Consider the following 21,521-nt stretch of genomic DNA (forward strand, 5'->3'; position numbering starts at 1 on the left):
GTTTAGAACCACTCCCCTCCCTCAGTGAAATCACATCAATCAGTCAGCAGGTAGTCATCAGGTGAACTCTGATGAGGAGGATGGGACCCCACCAGCAGCCAGATGGAGAGCTCAATTAATGGTTGAATTCCTAAACAACTAGATGTGCAGGTGTTGCATTGCATCAACCAATGGTTGCATGCCACGTCATCGACTGTGCAATCAGGCATCAGATTGTTATGTCAAATTATGTAGTTAGCTGATATGTTAATATCTATCCAGGCATTGTAAGACCTGGCATTTGCTGCAATGCAGTCGTGCAAGAACTGAAGGGGGTTGGGGTCTGTGGTGTGCCTCCGGTCTTACTAATCACTACAGCATCCAGCCCTCATGCTCCAGTAATTACAGTTTGGAAAATAAATTGTTTAACAGCAGGATCTCTCTGAAGTGCAAAGCAGTGCCAAAATGGGTGTGCTCTCATGACTGCTCCTTAACAGCACAGCCTGGAGGACCCGCTCTTTAGAAAAGGGACATAGGGGCAAGGAGGGAATACGGACAGAGCATTTTATCCATGTATAAATGTGTCTTTTCACCCCACTCTTTACCCTTCAGTCTAATCTTACTTTAATGAAAATGTAATTTAATCTATCTAGCTCTTTTCCCCTCCCCTGGCCTTCAGTCTTGGTTTGCCTAATGTTGTGTCAGAGCAACAGAGAGAGTGTGGATGACAATCCCCCATCAGACAGGCAGAGCCAGGTGATATGTTGGGAGACGTGAGGCGCTCCCAGGATGCAGTCTGCTCAGAGCCAGGTGAGATGTTGGGAGACCTGAGGTGCTCCCAGGATACAGTCTGCTCAGAGCCAGGTGATATGTTGGGAGACCTGAGGCGCGCCCATGATGCAGTCTGCTCAGAACCAGGTGATATGTTGGGCGACCTGAGGCGCTCCCAGGATGCTGTCTGCTCAGAGCCAGGTGATATGTTGGCAGACCTGAGATGCCCCTTGGCTGCAAATGCACCACAGACAACCAATAAGCAACGCATAACTGCATATACCAATTACCGACTTTGAGCACTAATCATCATGGTTTGCGTTTTCAACACCACAATCAAGTAGAGTATGTCAATCTCAACAAACAGAAAATACATCCCTCCCTACTCAGTATTGAAGGCTTGGTTTGACAATCTCTGAACGTCATTAAACTTTTGTGTTTTGTAACAGATGTCTCTTTCCATTAATCAAATGGCCGTTGCGCAGTTTGGATGCTGGAATTATATTAGAGTGGAGTGAATGAACATATGCAGGTAGCCTACAAGAGACTTTTGAAGTAGCCTAATCAGATTAAAATATTGTGAATAGTTGTGTTTATGCCCCACATAAAAGGTAATATACAGTATTTTAAAAGTTGAGAAATATTTAGGGTATATTGAAACGTTACGTTCTAAATCGAAGAATACCCGCTCGGATCGGAAAGGAGGCAGAACGCAGTGTTATGCTTTCCTGAATAACTGGGCCTGCTGGGAACATAGGCCTATGTGGCCACACTACAGTATATAGGACGACTTGGGAGAATGATGATCGGCAACAGAAAGCACATCAGTATCAGAACTAAAAATACAGCCAGACTGGCCTACTACTGTGTCTCCTTATAATCTGTTGAGAGTAGACCCACAACGGATCCAAATGGAATGAAACATTCAAATAACAAGGCCATTATTGAAATTACATTTTTACTGCAGTTTACAGCCTAGAGTAGAATTGTCCTCAATTGTACTCACTTGAAAACAATAATGCAATTATTCATTGGATTGTGGTGTTGTAGGCTAGTCTAGGTAGGATCATTTTATTGTCCCTAAACAAGATCAATAGGGGAGCTTTTTCAGTTCCGTGTCTTCACTGTTCTTTCATGTGCAATGACGCACCTGGCCTCTCTGCTGCCTATCAGCTATTCCTCTATCCAATCTGTGGATTGAACATTGGTGCAGATATGATTTTATGTGTGGTATGATTTCTAGTTAACCTATTGCAGATCTGGACAAATGATCCAACTACCACTATCGTCACTATGAATAGAGGGCAGGACGGACAGTTGACTGGTAGACTGTATTGACCTGTGGTATAGTAAGCGCGCGGAAAAGTGTAGTGCATAAGGGAAGTACCAAAACACCTTGATAGGGGAGGAGCATGCAAGAAGATGAGTAAATGTGTGTCACGATCGTTGAGAGACGGGTAGGACCAAGGTGCAGCGTGAAAAGCGTACATGTTTATTACCTCAATAAACATACAACAAAACAAGAAACAACGTAACGTGAAGTCCAAAGGGCTATACACATACCAGACTAACAGGAACAAGATCCCACAACTAAGGTAGGCAACCAGGCTACTTAAGTATGATCCCCAATCAGAGACAACGAGCCACAGCTGTCTCTGATTGGGAATCACACCCGGCCAAACATAGAAAACACAACCTAGAACTGCAACATAGAAATATAACATAGATTTCCACACCCTGACTCAACAAACAAGAGTTCTACAGGTCAGCCGCTGACCGGAGCTGAACTGGACCCTGGTGGAGCGGACTGCGCTGGCTCCGGAGTGGAGCCGCTGACCGGAGCTGGACTGGGCACCGGTGGAGCAGACAGCTCTGGCTCCGGAGTGGAGCCACTGACCGGTGCTGGACCAGGCACCGGTGGAACGGGCCGGGCCGGACTCGGGACACGCACCACTGGTCTGGTGCGTGGAGCAGGAACGGGCCGGGCCGGACTGGAGACACGCACCACAGGTCTGGTGCGAGGAGCAGGAACGGGCCGGGCCGGACTGGGAACACGCACCACAGGTCTGGTGCGAGGAGCAGGAACGGGCCGGACTGGGGACACGCACCACTGGTCTGGTGCGAGGTGCAGGAACGGGCTGGGCCGGACTGGAGACACGCACCACAGGTCTGGTGCGAGGAGCAGGAACGGGCCGGACCGGACTGGGGACACGCACCACTGGTTTGGTGCGGGGAGCAGGTACGGGCCGTACTGGACTGGATACACGCACCACTGGTTTGGTGCGGGGAGCAGGTACGGGGCGTACCGGGCTGGCGTTGAGAGACGGGTCGGACCAAGGTGCAGCGTGAAAAGCGTACATGTTTATTAACTAAATAAACATTCAACGAAACAACGTAACGTGAAGTCCAAATGGCTATACACATACCAGCCTAACAGGAACAAGATCCCACAATACACAGTAGGCTACCTAAGTATGATCCCCAATCAGAGACAATGAGCGACAGCTGCCTCTGATTGGGAATCACACCCGGCCAAACATAGAAATAGAACAACTAGAACTAAACATAGAATATATAACATAGATTTCCACACCGTGACGCAACAAACAAGAGTTCCATACGTCAGGGCGTGACAATGTGGCTATATGGAAGACATTATATAGTAAAACCTGCAAAACGGTAAATCGGGGGGAAAAACGCACTACCCTCCCCAGTGCCCAATAAAAAAAGACAACCAACCCCCCCACCAGCTCAGTAAATGTCTACCTGTCCTTTAGGTGCAGATGACAAACAATCATGTATAAAAGCCATCCATGATGAGGATTTGACAGATGAGTCCCCTACACTGGCTTCCTGTTAAGGCAAGGGCTGATTTCAAGGTTTTACTGTTAACCTATAAAGCGTTACATGGGCTTGCTCCTACCTATCTTTCCGAGTTGGTCCTGCCGTACATACCAATACGTACGCTACGGTCACAAGACGCAGGCCTCCTAATTGTCCCTAGAATTTCTAAGCAAACAGCGGGAGGCAGGGCTTTCTCCTATAGATCTCCATTTTTATGGAACAGTCTGCCTACCCATGTGAGAGACGCAGACTCGGTCTCAACCTTTAAGTCTTTACTGAAGACTTATCTCTTCAGTAGGTCATATGATTGAGTGTAGTCTGGCCCAGGAGTGTGAAGGTGAACGGAAAGGCTCTGGAGCAACGAACAGCCCTTGCTGTCTCTGCCGGGCCGGTTCCCCTCTCCACTGGGGTTCTCTGCCTCTAACCCTGTTGCAGGGGCTGAGTCACTGGCTTGCTGGTGCTCTTTCATGCCGTCCCTGGGAGGGGTGCGTCACTTGAGTGGGTTGAGTTACTGACGTGATCTTCCTGTCTGGGTTGGCGCCCCCCTTGGTTTGTGCTGTGGTGGAGACCTCTGTGGGCTATACTCGGCCTTGTCTCAGGATTGTAAGTTGGTGGTTGAGGATATCCCTCTAGTGGTGCAGGGGCTGTGCTTTGGCAGAGTGGGTGGGGTTATATCCTTCCTGTTTGGCCCTGTCCGGGGTTTCTTCGGATGGGGCCACAGTGTCTCCGGACCGCTCCTGTCTCAGCCTCCAGTATTTATGCTGCAGTAGTTTATGTGTCGGGGGGCTGGGGTTAGTTGGTTATACCTGGAGTACTTCTCCTGTCTTATCCAGTGTCCTGTGTGAATTTAAGTATGCTCTCTCTAATTCTCTCGTTCTCTCTTTCTCTCTGAGAACCTGAGCCCTAGGACCATACGTCAGGACTACCGGGCATGATGACACCTTGCTGTCCCCAGTCCGCCTGGCCTTGCTGCTATTCCAGTTTCAACTGTTCTGCCTGCGGTTATGGAACCCCTACCTGTCCCAGACCTGCTGTTTTCAACTCTTAATGATCGGCTATGAAAAGCCAACTGAGATTTATTCCTGATTATTATTTGACCATGCTTGTCACTTATGAACATCTTGGCATGGTTCTGTTATAATCTTCACCCGGCACAGCCAGAAGAGGACTGGCCACCCCTCATAGCCTGGTTCCTCTCTAGGTTTCTTCCTAGGTTTTCGCCTTTCTAGGGAGTTTTTCCTAGCCACCGTGCTTCTACACCTGCATTACTAGCTGTTTGGGGTTTTAGGCTGGGTTTCTGTACAGCACTTCGAGATATTAGCTGATGTAAGAAGGGCTATATAAAATAAAATTGATTGAAAATTGATTGAGTCCTTACTGCAATGATGCAATGGGTGCAGAATGTTGATTTTCAGTTGGACCACTTTCACCACACCAACAATCTGTTACTGTTGGACAAGTCAATGTCCTCTCTAGGGCAATATATGTTTTCAGCTGAAGGCTGAAAATGTGGTATCCTTAGTGATTTGATTTATTTTAAAAGATACATTGTCAACAGCAACAGTACAGTGTGTGGGAGTGTATTTAAATTAGCTGATTGTCCTCCTCCTACACAACTGGACAGTGCCGTGAAAAAGTATTGTCTTTACAAATATGTGACACATTTGCACGCACACCCACACACAAAAAAACACACAAATACACCTCTCACACATTGCATAGCTGAGCAGCTGACCACCGTACTGTATGTTCTGATGTGGTCCTCTGATGTGCTTCACACACACCAGCCCCTTGGTAAAGCTTGACCTAAATGGTACTTAGATTCCAATCCACAACACTGCCAAAGGCTTTTAAGTATGAACTCTCTCTTACACACTACTTAATCTAATCTCTTTGACCACATTCCCTGTGCATATCTGTGCATATCTGTGCTTCTTAGCTAGGTCCTTTCAAACAAGAAACAACACCTGAACATCCACTACTTCCCCTCTACATATCTAAGTGATACTCCAACTGCTAGCACACTACATGTGTCTATACAGACAAACTGTTACTGATTGATATAAAAACTGTTTTAATTGATAACTACTGGGCTACAAAGGCTCAACTTCAAAAGAATTATGGTCTCGATTGTCAAACTCAAGACCCTTCCCTGGACTAAAATGTAATGATCTGGGGTCCCTAGAAAGCGCAGACTCATAATGTTCGGTGGACTAGTCTAGACTCCCAGGGTAATTTCTTTTGTTTTTCTCCTCTTCTGCCCTCAAATTAAACTGGTTAACAATAGAGCCCCAGGAATCACACCGTTTTCTGTGATTTCTCTCTCTTCATTAAATTTGCAAGTTATTAACAACAACCGGCTCCACACACCAGGATTGTGGGAGAAACACATTTTAGATTGGGAAGGGTGAATTGTGCTACAGATCCTTCCTTAAATAAGTTGGCCACTATTTGTTTGAATAACTTAAGAACAATACATACAATTAAACTTAGATAAACAAAGATGAACTAATTACTTAAATAATTACTACCATACCCCATTAGACCTGGTTTACTCTATGGAGTGCTCTGATCTTTATGGTTCCTCATCAGCCAGTCTGACTCAGCTCATTACGGCAGGAAGAGGAAGTGTGGCCCACTTTCATGTTCTCATCTAAATCGACAGCAATCAGAGGAGCGGCCGTATGGAGCTTCTGCTATCTACAGTGCTGTGATTTACAGCCAGCCTGGATCAGGGGCAACATTTCGATTATTCCACCAGCGAGCAGCACTTCGTTGAAAGAGCAACAAATGAGGTCACTGTATCATCGAGGGATTCACACCTTGACTATTAGCAGATAATTGCCCTGCCTATATCACAGCACAATAATGTCTTGCTGTCGTCTGACCCGTTGCTCATTGAACTATACGCTTGTTTGGGATCTATTGGAGTTGAGAATGATAAAAACATTGGTGGATCGAGATAGATTTCCCTCCAATAAATTCTAATTAGGCAAAGCATTTCAGCACTCTCATAATAGGTGTTAAAATGGAGCTCCCACTAAAATGGGTCATGTAAATAATTCTGGATGGATCCTTAGTGAGGAACTGGGAGGGCCACAGAGCTCCTCCAGAGCCCAGGGACTGACGGAGAGCACACTGCGGTGGGGGAGAACAGCTACAGGACCTCCCCTGGGACCCCTGTTCACTTAGCTAGCATACTATACCATGAATACCACTCTGGGCTGAACAGGGCACACTGGTTTATGGGGCCAGTTGCAGCTGGTTCTTAGCATTGCTGATGAAAAACAATGTTTGCCAATATAAAATAATTGATCCTTCATTCATGTTAAGAAGCTGAAAACATGTCTATTGTTCTTCTAAGTGAAAATAACTATTTCATCACTTTATCAGTGTTTATTAGCTTTCTTGTAGGACTGTCTTACTTGTTCCATGTCTTACTTGTTCCATTTTGTTTTACTCTCAGCAGGTTTTGGAACATCTTATCTATTCTTAATAAGAACCAGCTACACATAATCTGAGTATGGTCTCCTCTACAGGAATCAGTCTATAAGAGTCAAGAGCCTCCCGAGTGGCGCAGTGGTCTGCATCGCAGTGCTAGCTGTGCCACTAGAGATCCTGGTTCGAATCCAGACTCTGTCGTAGCCGGCCGCGACATGGGGCGGCGCACAATTGGCCCAGCGTCGGGTAGGGGAGTGGCCGGTAGGGATGTAGCTCAGTTGATAGAGCATGGCGTTTGCAACGCCAGGGTTGTGGGTTTGATTCCCACGGGGGGCCAGTATGAAAAAGAAAAAAATAATGTATGTACTCACTAACTGTAAGTCGCTCTGGATAAGAGTGTCTGCTAAATGACTAAAATGTAAGAGTTGATTCTGAAGCTGGTCTTAATGCATCATCCACATACAGCCCAGATGTTGACCAGAACAGACTATGGAATCAGATACCAAAGCAGGCATCTGCTTTTGATGACTGTGGGGACTGGCATCCAGGGAACAGACAAGCACTTCAGAGCACTTCAGAGTCAGTCTGCCAGTGTTTACTCCATCCATCCCCATTAAAGGGATACACCCACGCTAATCTCAGCTCACAGCATGGCTCTCATCTCTTTATTTTGGATCACAAAATGACTTATCACTCCCTGCAGTTGATCTCTTGTTCACTCTCTTCTATTTACCGTTTCATTGTAGATATCAAACAGAAGAAACTTGATTTCGAAACACAAAACAATAATCAACAAACTTTTTCCTATCAAGGCAATTTTCCCACATAAAAGGCTCTCTTCTTGTTATTGAGCACTTTGGGCCTGGAAATGGACACATAGCAGTGCATTTGTCCTGATCTTCCAATTGTCTTTCAGAGGGACACTTTCAGGGGATCAAGATATTGTGGCTGTTATATTTAACCACAACATTCCCACCACTAAACAGACAGCATCCGATGGAGGAGAATTTGCTTTAAACAAAGTAAAGCAGAATCACAAGCTTTACGAGGGATCATCAGATTCAGGGGTACATACAGTAGAGTACATGTACATAACTTAGGAATGCAAAAATACATTGGATATCACTCTCTCTCTAATGTAATGGACACTCTTAGAAAAAAGGGTTCTTTGGCTGTCCCATAGGAGAACCCTTTTAGATTCCAGGTAGAACCCTTTTTGGTTCCAGGTAGAAATAACTATTTTGGGTTCCCTGTAGAACCCTCTGTGTAAAAGGTTCTACAAGGAACTAAAAAGGGTTCTACCTGGAACCAAAAGGGTTCGACCTGGAGCCAAAAAGGTTTCTTCAAAGGGTTCTCCTATGGGGAAAGCTGAAGAACCCTTTTAGGTTCTAGATAGTACCTTTTTTTCCTAAATAACATTTTCAGAGATCTATTTGGGTTGCCATGTTCTATTCATTGTGTAGATTGTGCAGATAAAAACATGAGAGAATATGATGCATATGCACAAGTCATTTCTGTTTCTCATTAGCTATTCACTGACGGATGCATACCAAGCAGCATCATATTGTGGAAATTCCTTAGTTGAGCAAATCATTCTCACATTCGCTATAAATATGTACAGTTAAGAGAATGTACAGGCACAGACATGCACACACACACACACGCACAGTGTCCTCTCACGGTCCACACTGTTACAAGCCCGACTCTCCCGGCCAAAGTATGTCTCACAAAGCACTGAGCAAAGGGTCATCTCTCCATACGGAATTTGGGATAATGTCCTTTGAAGTTCCCGAGAATGTCATAGTTTAGTATTCTGATCTACACTGATGGGAGAGAGATAGTTGGTGAGCGTGAAAAAGAAAGATGCGAGGGAATTATGGAAATGGGAGAGAGGGTTGTGCTGGTTCAGATGACTTAGTGGGGAATTGCTAATGCCTTAATTTGGTAGCTGAAGGAGACACTGCTCGCTGGCCATCACTGTTGCAGACAGTTTCACAATACTTTAGGGAGAATATGTCCCTCTGCTGTTAAACTACCTACACGATCACAGGATCAACTGTGCAACAGCAAAAGAGTCACTAGAGAAAATCTATAAATAACAATGGAACAGACAGGTCAGTGCAATCTACAGCTGGATACATCATGGTTAATTAGGTAACAACATTTACATTTTAGTCATTTAGCAGACGCTCTTATCCAAAGCGACTTACAGTTAGTGAGTGCATACAAGTTCATACTGGCCCCCCGTGGGAATCGAACCCACAACTCTGGCGTTGCAAACGCCATGCTCTACCAACTGAGCTACACGGGGCCACAACAAGCTTTAACAAGGACCTGGTAAGACTTCTAAGATCTATGTCTAAAGTAAATCCAATGTGGGAAAGCAGAACATGATTCAAGGCAAAACCTTCCCAAGCAGTACTGTCTTTGATTAAACTTTAGGACTGTGTATTGACTGTAACCATTACAAACCTCTTGGGACCCTTAGAGAGATAGACAGGAACATTACTGGCAGGGAGAAAAAGCATCAAACTCAAAAATGCTTATTTTTCTTTACTCTGTGGGGAACACATCAGCTAGAGAGAAACACGTTGGAAACATTCACCATTTACTTGGGATTGAATATGGACTGAATGCTGGTGTGAGTTTGTATTTGCATGGGATACAGTGCATTTGGAAGGTGGAAGACCCCTTGACTTTTTCCACATTTTGTTACTTTACAGCTTGTGATGTCACGAGAGGCTACACAGCTTTCAGCGGGATTGCTCAAGTAGTGCAAGGAGACCAGGTTCAACCAAAACAAGGATTTTATTAAAGGTCTTGGGAAACTAACGAAAGTATAACACAATTCTGTTCTCTGGTGGCTCTTTAAGGGTTAACAGTTCAGGGATGTCTCTTCCACATCCAAAATCATAACTCTCCCTCGCTCAAATAACTTTTCCCCAGTCTTACTGTATTCCACGTTGCAGCTAGTGGCCAACCCAGCAAAACGTCCTTCCAAATGTCCCACACGTATTTCCACAGGTGCATATATCCAAAGGTGAGTATTTCCCAAAGGTAAGTATCTCCAAATCCTTATATTCCTCATGGAAGTGGACGTGCAGCACTCTTGTCCTCCAGAGAGCCCAGCTTGGAGACCGTGTCTCTTCCCTTCAACAAACCTTCAGCTCATCAGCTCCTGATTGGTTTCAGCTGCGTGGGAAGATTGGCCATAGAGGGTTGGAGTTCCCGACCATACCAGCAGATGGAGCCATAGCTGTCTGGGTTTGCAGCCATCTCAGGGGGATGTAACGTCCCTCCAGGACACAGCCTCTCGTGACATCACACATCCCCCTCCTCGGGACCGACGTCCCTCGTCGGGGTAAAGGCAGCGAAGAAGGCATCACGCCGGGAGAGGGCGTCCGCATTGCCGTGGGGCTTGCCAGACTGCTCTCTCTTCAACTCCTCCAACTCTAGGACCAGGGACTCAGCCTCCTGTTGTCTCTCCTTGAGTTTCTTACTGAACGCATCAGCCTTGGTTTTAGCAGAGTTTAGCTTCTGTTGAGCAGCTTTCAGTTCCTTCTCTCTCTCTGCCTCCGCATTCTTCATCTTGTTCTCCAACACCTTGTACTTCTCCTCTGCCTTCTTCTGACCTCCTTACTACTGCGCAGGGTCTCCTCACACTCCTCGATGGTCCTGCGCAGCCTCTCCAGCTCCTCCTGTTGCTTAGGGAAGGAGCTCTGTTGGAGTTTAGCCTGGAGGATATCTAACTCTTCTGTCTTCATGTCTAACTGTTGCTTTAACAAACGATACCTCTCAGCGGTCCCCTTCAGACCAGACAGTTCTTTGTCCAGATTCTGTAGCTCCGTCTCTGTGTCGGTCTGGGCACCTGCCATCCCTATCAGAGCCCGGGCGGGAGTGAGTAACTCGGAGGATTGCACCGGAGCCTTCCCAGGATGAGTCTTGCCTCTCCGTTTCCGAGGTACTCGGGTTATCCTCTCCTGAGACTCTCTCCAGAGTGGGTAAAAGGCTGGGCAGTCTCGTCCAATTAGGACAGGGACGGGGAGGGAATCAACCACCCCCGCCGTCGTGTGTATGGTTCCCCGTGTGCTGGTCATTGTAAGTTCAGTAATGGGGTATTCTCTGGTGTCCCCATGGACACAGGAAACTGGGAGGACTTTTCCCGGGGTCAGACACGTTGGGCCCACCAAATCCTTACGCACCAGGGTGGCCCGGCTACCAGAATCCAGTAAGGCCTCCACATCATGGTGATTCACAGTTACCGGGCAGGTGGGGGTCGATCTGGGCCGCCATCTACGACTCCCAAGAGCGAGGCAACACGGTGTGTGGGTGCTGAGCTGGAGGACTCCGCAGTGGGCATAGGTTCATCGGCTGGTTTCCCACACTGCCAGGAGATATGTCCCATCTCCCCACACCGGTAACACTGTCGAAGTTTCCCCCTCCTGCTGTACTCTTCTTGGACCCGCCTGGTTTCTGGCTCCCCTGGAGCCGGGATAAGTCCTGACGTGGCTGGGTTCGAGACCTTGGGGTCCTTTGGACGGGTTCTTCCCATTTGTGGTGGGGCCGCACTCCTGGGGTCTTTTCGGGAAGCATTCAGCATCTCCGCTGTGGCCTGGTACTTTTCCACAGCTTCCACGGTCAGATCAGCCGTGGTCAAGGCCTGTTGACTGATGAACCGTTTTGCCTCATAAGGCAGGGCGCGTGAGGTAACGATCCACCACAACGGCCTCCACCACCGCCGCTGCTGTATTCCTCTGCGGATCCAGCCATTTCCTTGCGATTCGGACAAGTTCATGCATCTGCGCCCGAGGAGGTTGGTCTGGTTGGAAGGTCCAGCTGTGAAAGCGCTGGGCCATACCAAACTTTGTGAGTCCATATCTGCTGAGGATCTCAGACTTCAGGGCATCATAGTCAGTAACCTGGTCAGGGCCCAGGTCCCGGACAGCATTCAGCGATTCCCCGGTTAGAAAGGGGGCTAACAGACCAACCCACTGTTGCTTGGGCCAGGCTTCCCTAGTGGCCGTGGCCTCAAATGCATGCAGGTATGCCTCAATGTCATCGGTAGCTCCCATCTTAGATATAAAGTCACTTGCCTTTATTGGGCGGGTATTTTGGACAACCTCTGTCTCTGCAACTGCAATTCCTCTGCCTTCAGAAGGTTGGCTTTCTTTTGCTCCTCCAAGAGAGCCACGTTTGCTTGCATCTGGGCGTGCTGGCCAGCAACAAGGGCTTTCAATATGTCCTCCATTTCAGTCGGGCGGGGGAGCCTACGGCCAACTTGGAAAACTGGGTGATCAAACCTTCGATATCCTCCTCTGACATGCACTATTAACGCTTGAGCGTGCCCGTATTCTCCACCATCTGTGATGTCACGAGAGGCTACACAGCTTTCAGCGGGATTGCTCAAGTAGTGCAAGGAGACCAGGTTCAACCAAAACAAGGATTTTATTAAAGGTCTTGGGAAACTAACGAAAGTATAACACAATTCTGTTCTCTGGTGGCTCTTTAAGGGTTCACAGTTCAGGGATGTCTCTTCCACATCCAAAATCATAACTTCTCCTCGCTCAAATAACTTTTCCCCAGTCTTACTGTATTCCACGTTGCAGCTAGTGGCCAACCCAGCAAAACGTCCTTCCAAATGTCCCACACGTATTTCCACAGGTGCATATATCCAAAGGTGAGTATTTCCCAAAGGTAAGTATCTCCAAATCCTTATATTCCTCATGGAAGTGGACGTGCAGCAATCTTGTCCTCCAGAGAGCCCAGCTTGGAGACCGTGTCTCTTCCCTTCAACAAACCTTCAGCTCATCAGCTCCTGATTGGTTTCAGCTGCGTGGGAAGATTGGCCATAGAGGGTTGGAGTTCCCGACCATACCAGCAGATGGAGCCATAGCTGTCTGGGTTTGCAGCCATCTCAGGGGGATGTAACGTCCCTCCAGGACACAGCCTCTCGTGACATCACAAGCTTTATTCTAAAATTGATTAAAGAAAAAATTATCCTCAGCAATCTACACACAATACTCCATAATGACAAAGCGAAAACAGGTTTTTAGAAATGTTTTCAAATTCATAAAAAAACTAAAAACTGAAATACCTTATTTAGATAGGTATTCAGACCCTTTGCTATGAGACTTGAAATTGAGGTCAGGTACATCCTGTTTCCATTGATCATCCTTGAGAGGTTTCTTCAACTTGATTGGAGTCCACCTGTGGTAAATTCAATTGATTGGAAACTATTTGGAAAGGCACACACCTGTCTATATAAGGTCCCACAGTTGACAGTGCATGTCAAAGCAAAAACCAAGCCATGAGGTCGAAGAAATTGAACGTAGAGCTTCGAGACAGGATTGTGTCAAGACACAGATCTGGGGATGGGTACCAACACATTTCTGCAGCATTTAAGGTCCCCAAGAACACAGTGGCCTCCATCATTCTTAAAATGGAAGAAGTTTGGAAACACAAAGACTCTTCCTAGAGCTGCTGCCTGGCCAAACTGAGCAATCGGGGGAGAAGGGCCTTGGTCAGGGAGGTGACCAAGAACCCAATGGCCACTCTGACAGAGTTCTAGAGTTCCACTGTGGAGATGGGAGAACCTTCCAGAAGGACAATCATCTCTGCAGCACTCCTCAGTAAAAGGCACATGACAGCCCACTTGGAGTTTGCCAAAAGGCACCTAAAGACTCTCAGACCATGAAAAACAAATTCTCTGGTGTGATGAAACCAAGATTGAACTCTTTGGCCTGAATGCCAAGCATCACATCGAGAGGAAAACTGGCACCATCCCTACGGTGAAGCATGGTGGTGGCAGAATCATGTTGTGGGGATGTTTTTCAGCGGCATGGACTGAGAGACTAGTCAGGATCGAGGCAAAGATGAATGGAGAAAAGTACAGAGAGATCCTTGATGGAAACCTGCTCCAGAGCGCTTCAACAAAATACTGAGTAAAGGGTCTGAATACTTATGTAAATGTAATATTTCCATTTTATTTGATAAATTAGCCAACATTTCTAAAAACCTATTTTTGCTTTGTCATCATGGGGTATTGTGTGTAGATTGATGAGGGGAAAAAACAGTTTATTCCATTTTAGAATAAGGCTGTAACCTAACAAAATGTGGAAAAAGTCAAGGGGTCTGAATACTTTCCGAAGGCACTGTAAGGGGCACCGAAGGGGCTTGAATTTTTTAGCTCTACCCGTAGATTTTGCAGTGACGTAGTATCCCCATGAGTGACAGAACACTGAGCCAATCACGGCGCAACTAGAGAACATTGCCAACCCCTACACTCCGTATTTTCCACTGGCTGCCCCACTACCACAGAAAGCACTGAGCTAGGCTGAAACACCTGCATTTTGGAGCTGCCTTACTCAAGAAAGCAAAAAAGAGACCATGTTTGTTGTTAACTCAATTATTATTATTTTTTACATTGTTTGCAAACTGATATGTGACATGTACAGTGAGGGAAAAAAGTATTTGATCCCCTGCTGATTTTGTAAGTTTGCCCACTGACAAAGAAATGATCAGTCTATCATTTTAATGGTAGGTTTATTTGAACAGTGAGAGACAGAATAACAACAACAAAATCCAGAAAAACGCATGTCAAAAATGTTATAAATTGATTTGCATTTTAATGAGGGAAATAAGTATTTGACCCCCTCTCAATCAGAAAGATTTCTGGCTCCCAGGTGTCTTGTATACAGGTAACGAGCTGAGATTAGGAGCACACTCTTAAAGGGAAGCAATCAATCAGATTCCAAACTCTCCACCATGGCCAAGACCAAAGAGCTCTCCAAGGATGTCAGGGACAAGATTGTAGACCTACACAAGGCTGGAATGGGCTACAAGACCATCGCCAAGCAGCTTGGTGAGAAGGTGACAACAGTTGGTGCGATTATTCGCAAATGGAAGAAACACAAAAGAACTGTCAATCTCCCTCGGCCTGGGACTCCATGCAAGAGCTCACCTCGTGGAGTTGCAATGATCATGAGAATGGTGAGGAATCAGCCCAGAGGATGTCGTCAATGATCTCAAGGCTGCTGGGACCATAGTCACCAAGAAAACAATTGGTAACACACTACGCCGTGAAGGACTGAAATCCTGCAGTGCCCGCAAGGTCCCCCTGCTCAAGAAAGCACATATACAGGGCCGTCTGAAGTTTGCCAATGAACATCTGACTGATTCAGAGGAGAACTGGGTGAAAGTGTTGTGGTCAGATGAGACCAAAATCGAGCTCTTTGGCATCAACTCAACTCGCCGTGTTTGGAGGAGGAGGAATGCTGCCTATGACCCCAAGAACACCATCCCCACCGTCAAACGCCTCGAAACCTTAATGACTTGGAGAAGATCTGCAAAGAGGAGTGGAACAAAATCCCTCCTGAGATGTGTGCAAACCTGGTGGCCAACTACAAGAAACGTCTGACCTCTGATTGCCAACAAGGGTTTTGCCACCAAGTACTAAGTCATGTTTTGCAGAGGGGTCAAATACTTATTTCCCTCATTAAAATGCAAATCAATTTATAACATTTTTGACATGCGTTTTTCTGGATTTTTTTGTTGTTATTCTGTCTCTCACTGTTCAAATAAACCTACCATTAAAATTATAGACTGATCATTTCTTTGTCAGTGGGCAAACAAACAAAATCAACAGCGGATCAAATACTTTTTTCCCCTCACTGTATTAATGCCAAAATAACATGCAAACAGGCAACAGGTGGGGCTCAAAACAGGTGGGGCTGTCCGGCAGGTGGGGCTCTGCCCCCATAATGACAAAATGAAAACATGTTTAGACATTTTTTATTTATTTATGGAAAATGAAATACAAAAATATCTTATTTACATAAGTATTCACACTCCTGAGTCAATACATGTTACAATCACCTTGGGCAGCTATTACAGCAGTGAGTCTTTCTGGGTAAGTCTCTAGGAGCTTTCCACACCTGGATTGTACAATATTTGCGCTTTATTCTTTTAGAAATGGTTTAAGCTCTGTCAAAGACAACCATTTTTCAAGCAGATTTAAGTCAAAACTGTAACTCAGCCACTCAGGAACACTCACTGTCTTCTTGGTAAGCAACTCCATTATACATTTGGCCTTGTTTTGTAGGTTATTGTCCTGCTGAAAGGTTAATTAATCTCCCAGTGTCTGGTGGAAAGCAGACTGAACCAGGTTTTCCTCTACAATTTTGCCTGTGCTTAGCTCCTTTCAGTTTATTTTTTATCCTGAAAAAACTCCCCAGTCCTTAACGATTACAAGCATACCCATAACATGATGCAGCCACCACTATGCTTGAAAATATGGGCATTGGTACTCAGTAATCTGTTGTATTGGATTTGCCCCAAACATAACACTCTGTATTCAGGACAAAAGTTTAAGTGCTTTGTCACATTTTTTGCAGTATTACTTTAGTGCCTTACTGCAAACAGGATACATGTTTTGGAATATTTGTATTCTGTACAGGCTTCCTTCTTTTCACTCTGTCAGTTAGGTTAGTATTGTGGAGTAACTACAATGTTGATCCATCCTCAGTTTTCTCCTATCACAGCCATTTAACGCTTGTAACTATTTTAAAGTCACCATTGGCCTCATGGTGAAATCCCTGAGCGGTTTCCTTCCTCTCCAGAAACTGAGTTAGGAAGGACGCCTGTATCTTTGTAGTGAATGGGTGTATTGATACACCATCCAAAGTGTAATTAATAACTTCACCATGCTCAAAGGGATATTCAATGTCTGCTTTTTTTTTTTTTTTACCCATCTACCAATAGGTGCCCTTCTTTTCGAGGCATTGGAAAACCTCCCTGGTCTTTGTGGTTGAATCTGTGTTTGAAATTCACTGCTCGACTGAGGGACCTTACAGAGCATTGTATGTGTGGGGTACAGAGATGAGGTAGTCATTCAAAAATAATGTTAAACACTATTATTGCACTGTTACGTTCAGCAGCAACAAACCAAAAGTTGTCGCTCAAACAGAATGGGGAACTAACAAACAACCAAAGAGTCACTGACAACCAAAACCAAACAGGTGGGGTTTCAAGAGGGGTCCACTGAAAGTTGATAGCAACAACAACTTGAACCTAAAATACACCCACCATGAGCGCCCACTAAATGTGCCCACTAAGAGGCAAACAAAAGAAAAACCCACAGCAAACTTAAAGATAGGAAGCAAACCAAAAAGTTCAGCTAAACAAAAACAGGGAAGATCAGACAAAGGAATGTTTTTCTAGAAATCTAATAGGGAGTGCCAACTAAAGGTGTTGACCCTCCACATCTCTTAAGACAACTGGAGTACTCGGCCAGCCACTCTTAAATATCACCTGGGCCAGCACAGGCGAAACACCTTCCGACTAACGAGATTGACAAGCCAGCACAGGTGTAACCCATACTGACTAACGAGGTGACGCCAATCGGTGCGCCCTACATGCTAACGTGCTATACGTGCTAAAACATAAATAGAAAAACCAAAACCTGTAACAGCACACAGTGTGAGTCCATGCAACTTATTATGTGACTTGTTAAGTACATGTTTTACTCCTGAACTTATTTAGGCTTTCCATAACAAAGGGGTTGAATACAGTTCAGCTTTTAATTTTTATTAATTTGTAAAAATGTCTAAAAATATAATTCCACACGCCATTGACCAAACATCGCAATTTTATCAATTTTAAATTCAGGCTGTAACACAACAAAATCTAGAAAAAGTCAAGGGGTGTGAATACTTTCTGAAGGCACTGTATGTTGTTGGGTGGGCTAGCCTTACACCAGATACATTGAATATCAATTTGTGATCATGGCATTAGTAATTTTTATTTTGCATGCTGAAATCTCAACATAAGTGGACACTTAAATACAGTGCCTTGCAAAAGTATTCATCCCCCTTGGCGTTTTTCCTATTTTGTTGCATTACAACCTGTAATTTAAATAGATTTTTATTTGGATTTCATGTAATGGCCATACACAAAATAGTCCAAATTGGTGAAGTGATATGAAAAAAAATAACTTGTTTCAAAAGATTATGAAAAATAAATAACGGAAAAGTGGTGCGTGCATATGTATTCACCCCCTTTGCTATGAAGCCCCTAAATAAGATCTGGTGCAACCAATTACCTTCAGAAGTCACATAATTAGTTAAATAAAGTGCACATGTGTGCAATCTATGTGTCACATGATCTGTCACATGATCTCAGTATATATACACCTGTTCTGAAAAGCTCCAGAGTCTGCAACACCACTAAGCAAGGGGCACCACCAAGCAAGCAAGCTGCGCCTTGAAGACCAAGGAGCTCTCCAAACAGGTCAGGGTCAAAGTTGTGGAGAAGTACAGATCAGGGTTGGGTTGTATAAAAATATCAGAAACTTTGAACATCCCACGGAGCACCATTAAATCCATTATAAAAAAATTGAAAGAACATGGCACCACAACAAACCTGCCAAGAGAGGGCCGCCCACCAAAACTCACGGACCAGGCAAGGAGGGCATTAATCAGAGAGGCAACAAATAGACCAAAGCTTTTTGGCCATCAAGGAAAACGCTATGTCTGGCGCAAACCCAACACCTCTCGTCACCCCGAGAACACCATCCCCACAGCTCCACAGCGGAGATTGGAGTATCTGTCCATAGGACCACTTTAAGCCGTACACTCCACAGAGCTGGGCTTTACGGAAGAGTGGCCAGAAAAAAGCCATTGCTTAAAGAAAAAAATAAGCAAACACGTTTGGTGTTCGCCAAAAGGCATGTGGGTGACTCCCCAAACATATGGAAGAAGGCACTCTGGTCATATGAGACTAAAATTGAGCTTTTTGGCCATCAAGGAAAACGCTATGTCTGACGCAAACCCAACTCCTCTCATAACCCTGAGAACACCATCCCCACAGTGAAGCATGGTGGTGGCAGCATCATGCTGTGGAGATGTTTTTCATCGGCAGGGACTGGGAAACTGGTCAGAATTGAAGGAATGATGGATGGCACCTTCCAGCAGGACAATGACCCTAAGCATACTGCTAAAGCAACACTTGAGTGGTTTAAAGGGAAACATTTAAATGTCTTGGAATGGCCTAGTCAAAGCCCAGACCTCAATCCAATTGAGAATCTGTGGTATGACTTAAAGATTGCTGTACACCAGCGGAACACATCCAACTTGAAGGAGCTGGAGCAGTTTTGCCTTGAAGAATGGACAAAAATCCCAGTGGCTAGATGTGCCAAGCTTGTAGAGACATACCCCAAGAGACTTGCAGCTGTCATTGCTGCAAAAGGCAGCTCTACAAAGTATTGACTTTGGGGGGGTGATTAGTTATGCACGCTCAAGTTTTCCGTTTTTTTTGTATTATTTGTTTCTCAAATTTTTTTATTTTGCATCTTCAAAGAGGTTGGCAGGTGGTGTAAATCAAATGATACAAACCCCTCAAAAATCAATTTTAATTCCAGGTTGTAAGGCAACAAAATAGGAAAAATGCCAAGGGGGGGGTGAATACTTTCGCAAGCCACTGTATAACAACTGGAAATCCATGAATGGTCACATTCCTTCAATTGGCAATGAACAGTTACAGCACAGAGTTTTCAAACCCAGAGGCCCAACATCGCAAGACTTCCGGGAAAGCGTGCGAAGCAGACTCGGTAGCTCAGCTGGTAGAGCACGGCGCTTGTAACGCCAAGGTAGTGGGTTCGATCCCCGGGACCACCCATACACAAAAAAATTTATGCACACATGACTGTAAGTCGCTTTGGATAAAAGCGTCTGCTAAATGGCATATTATTATTATTATTATAGATCTGGGTTTGTGGTTTGAGAAGTCAATAAAAAATAAAAGTTTCTAGAAATCTAAAAGCACAACCTAGATTCGAGCCAATGTGTTATTTCTTAACCTTCAAAATGAGCAAAATGTAGTCCTTTATCCATTGTTTTGGGAATTTCCGATAATCCCTGACTGGACACAGTCAAGAAACTGTATGAATGTAGGTTCATTATCATTTCTACACAGTTTTGATTTGGTTTAAGTAATTTTTAAGTATATTGAGTTCGTCTCCCCCATGGGCCGGATTGGACCCCTCGAGGGCCGGATCCGTATGTTTGACACCCCTGTAACTAAACCATCTTTAGTTACAGAGCAACAGGAGTTGTTTTCAAGGCTACGATGCTGAAGTCGGCTGAAAGAAAACCTCTGCTGTCACCTAGGGGTGACAGGTAGCCTAGCGGTTAAGAGCGTTGGTCCAGTAACTGAAAGATCACTGGTTTGAATCCCCGAGCAGACTACTTCAAAAATATTTTGATGTGCCCTAATTGCTCCTGTAAGTCGCTCTGGATAAGAGTGTCTGCTGTCTAGTGGAAGTATGCTTTGACATTTCAAATAGAGGCAACTTCCTGACACTGAAAGGATAGTCAGATGAGTGGAAAGATGGCATGGAGAATATTACCTGATGAGACCAGTTCTATGCAATTCAGCTTTTGAGGGTTGTTTGCCATATCACACACAGACAGATGGTACAATATCTCATTCAGAACAGACAGAAAGGACAAACACATTCAAACAAATGAAACATGAGGGGTATACTACAAAGCAGGATCAAGGAGTTAGCCAGCTAACTAATTTTGTAGAAAGATATGCTTGATTTAATATCTATGTTTCACTTTTTTGTGAACCATAAAATCAATAGTTATTTCTGGGTACTAATGAATTATACTTTGTAGTATACCCCTCTGATCTCCACCCCAGACATAAAGTGCTTATGCCTTACATCCAGGTTCATGTAGAGACCATGTCTAGTTATCACTGTTCAAGTTAAAAACACATCCCACCAATTGCATTATACAACAGCATACATAATTCATCATTCGGATTTGAAAATAAATTGTGCCTTTTGCATTCATAATGCATACTGTCCCACTACATTAACTGTTAAGAGGAACTGATCAGGAGTGACATTCAAAAACTATCTGGATGAGGATTTCACAAATGATTGTAGCCTATATCAAATTCTCAATAACAAAACTGTATTGAAGTAGCAAAACAAACTGGCAATGAAAGGTTACAGGAAGTGTTGATTGCTGAAAGTACACAAACAATCAATGTACCAAAAACCCATGGAAGTACTGGACTGGATACAGCTGTCATGCATGTCCTCAGGAGGAAATGAAAACTAGTCTTCTCCAGATAATGTGGCACCACCTGCTGGTAGGAACAAGGTCACCGCTTGTTGGAATCACTGAAATCAACCTGCAGAGGGCTAGCTTTATGGGGCCAAAAGGCATCTTCTAAAACTATAAACAAAGATGAAGAAATCTATTCAGAGCCTGTTCCTGTTCAACAGCTGACTGACCAATGCTCCAACTTCTAAAATAATGAAATAAAAACCAAAACCTACATTTTTTCATAAATACATTATATGATTACAATATCCAAAATAGACAACATGCCTCAACATTTTGGGGAAATCTTTATACAATGGGAGAAAAACTATAATCCAGAAAATAATAGATCAATGCCTGCATGAGTTCACT

This window comes from Coregonus clupeaformis, chromosome 6, assembly GCF_020615455.1.
Source record: "Coregonus clupeaformis isolate EN_2021a chromosome 6, ASM2061545v1, whole genome shotgun sequence".
Taxonomy (NCBI): Eukaryota; Metazoa; Chordata; class Actinopteri; order Salmoniformes; family Salmonidae; genus Coregonus; species Coregonus clupeaformis.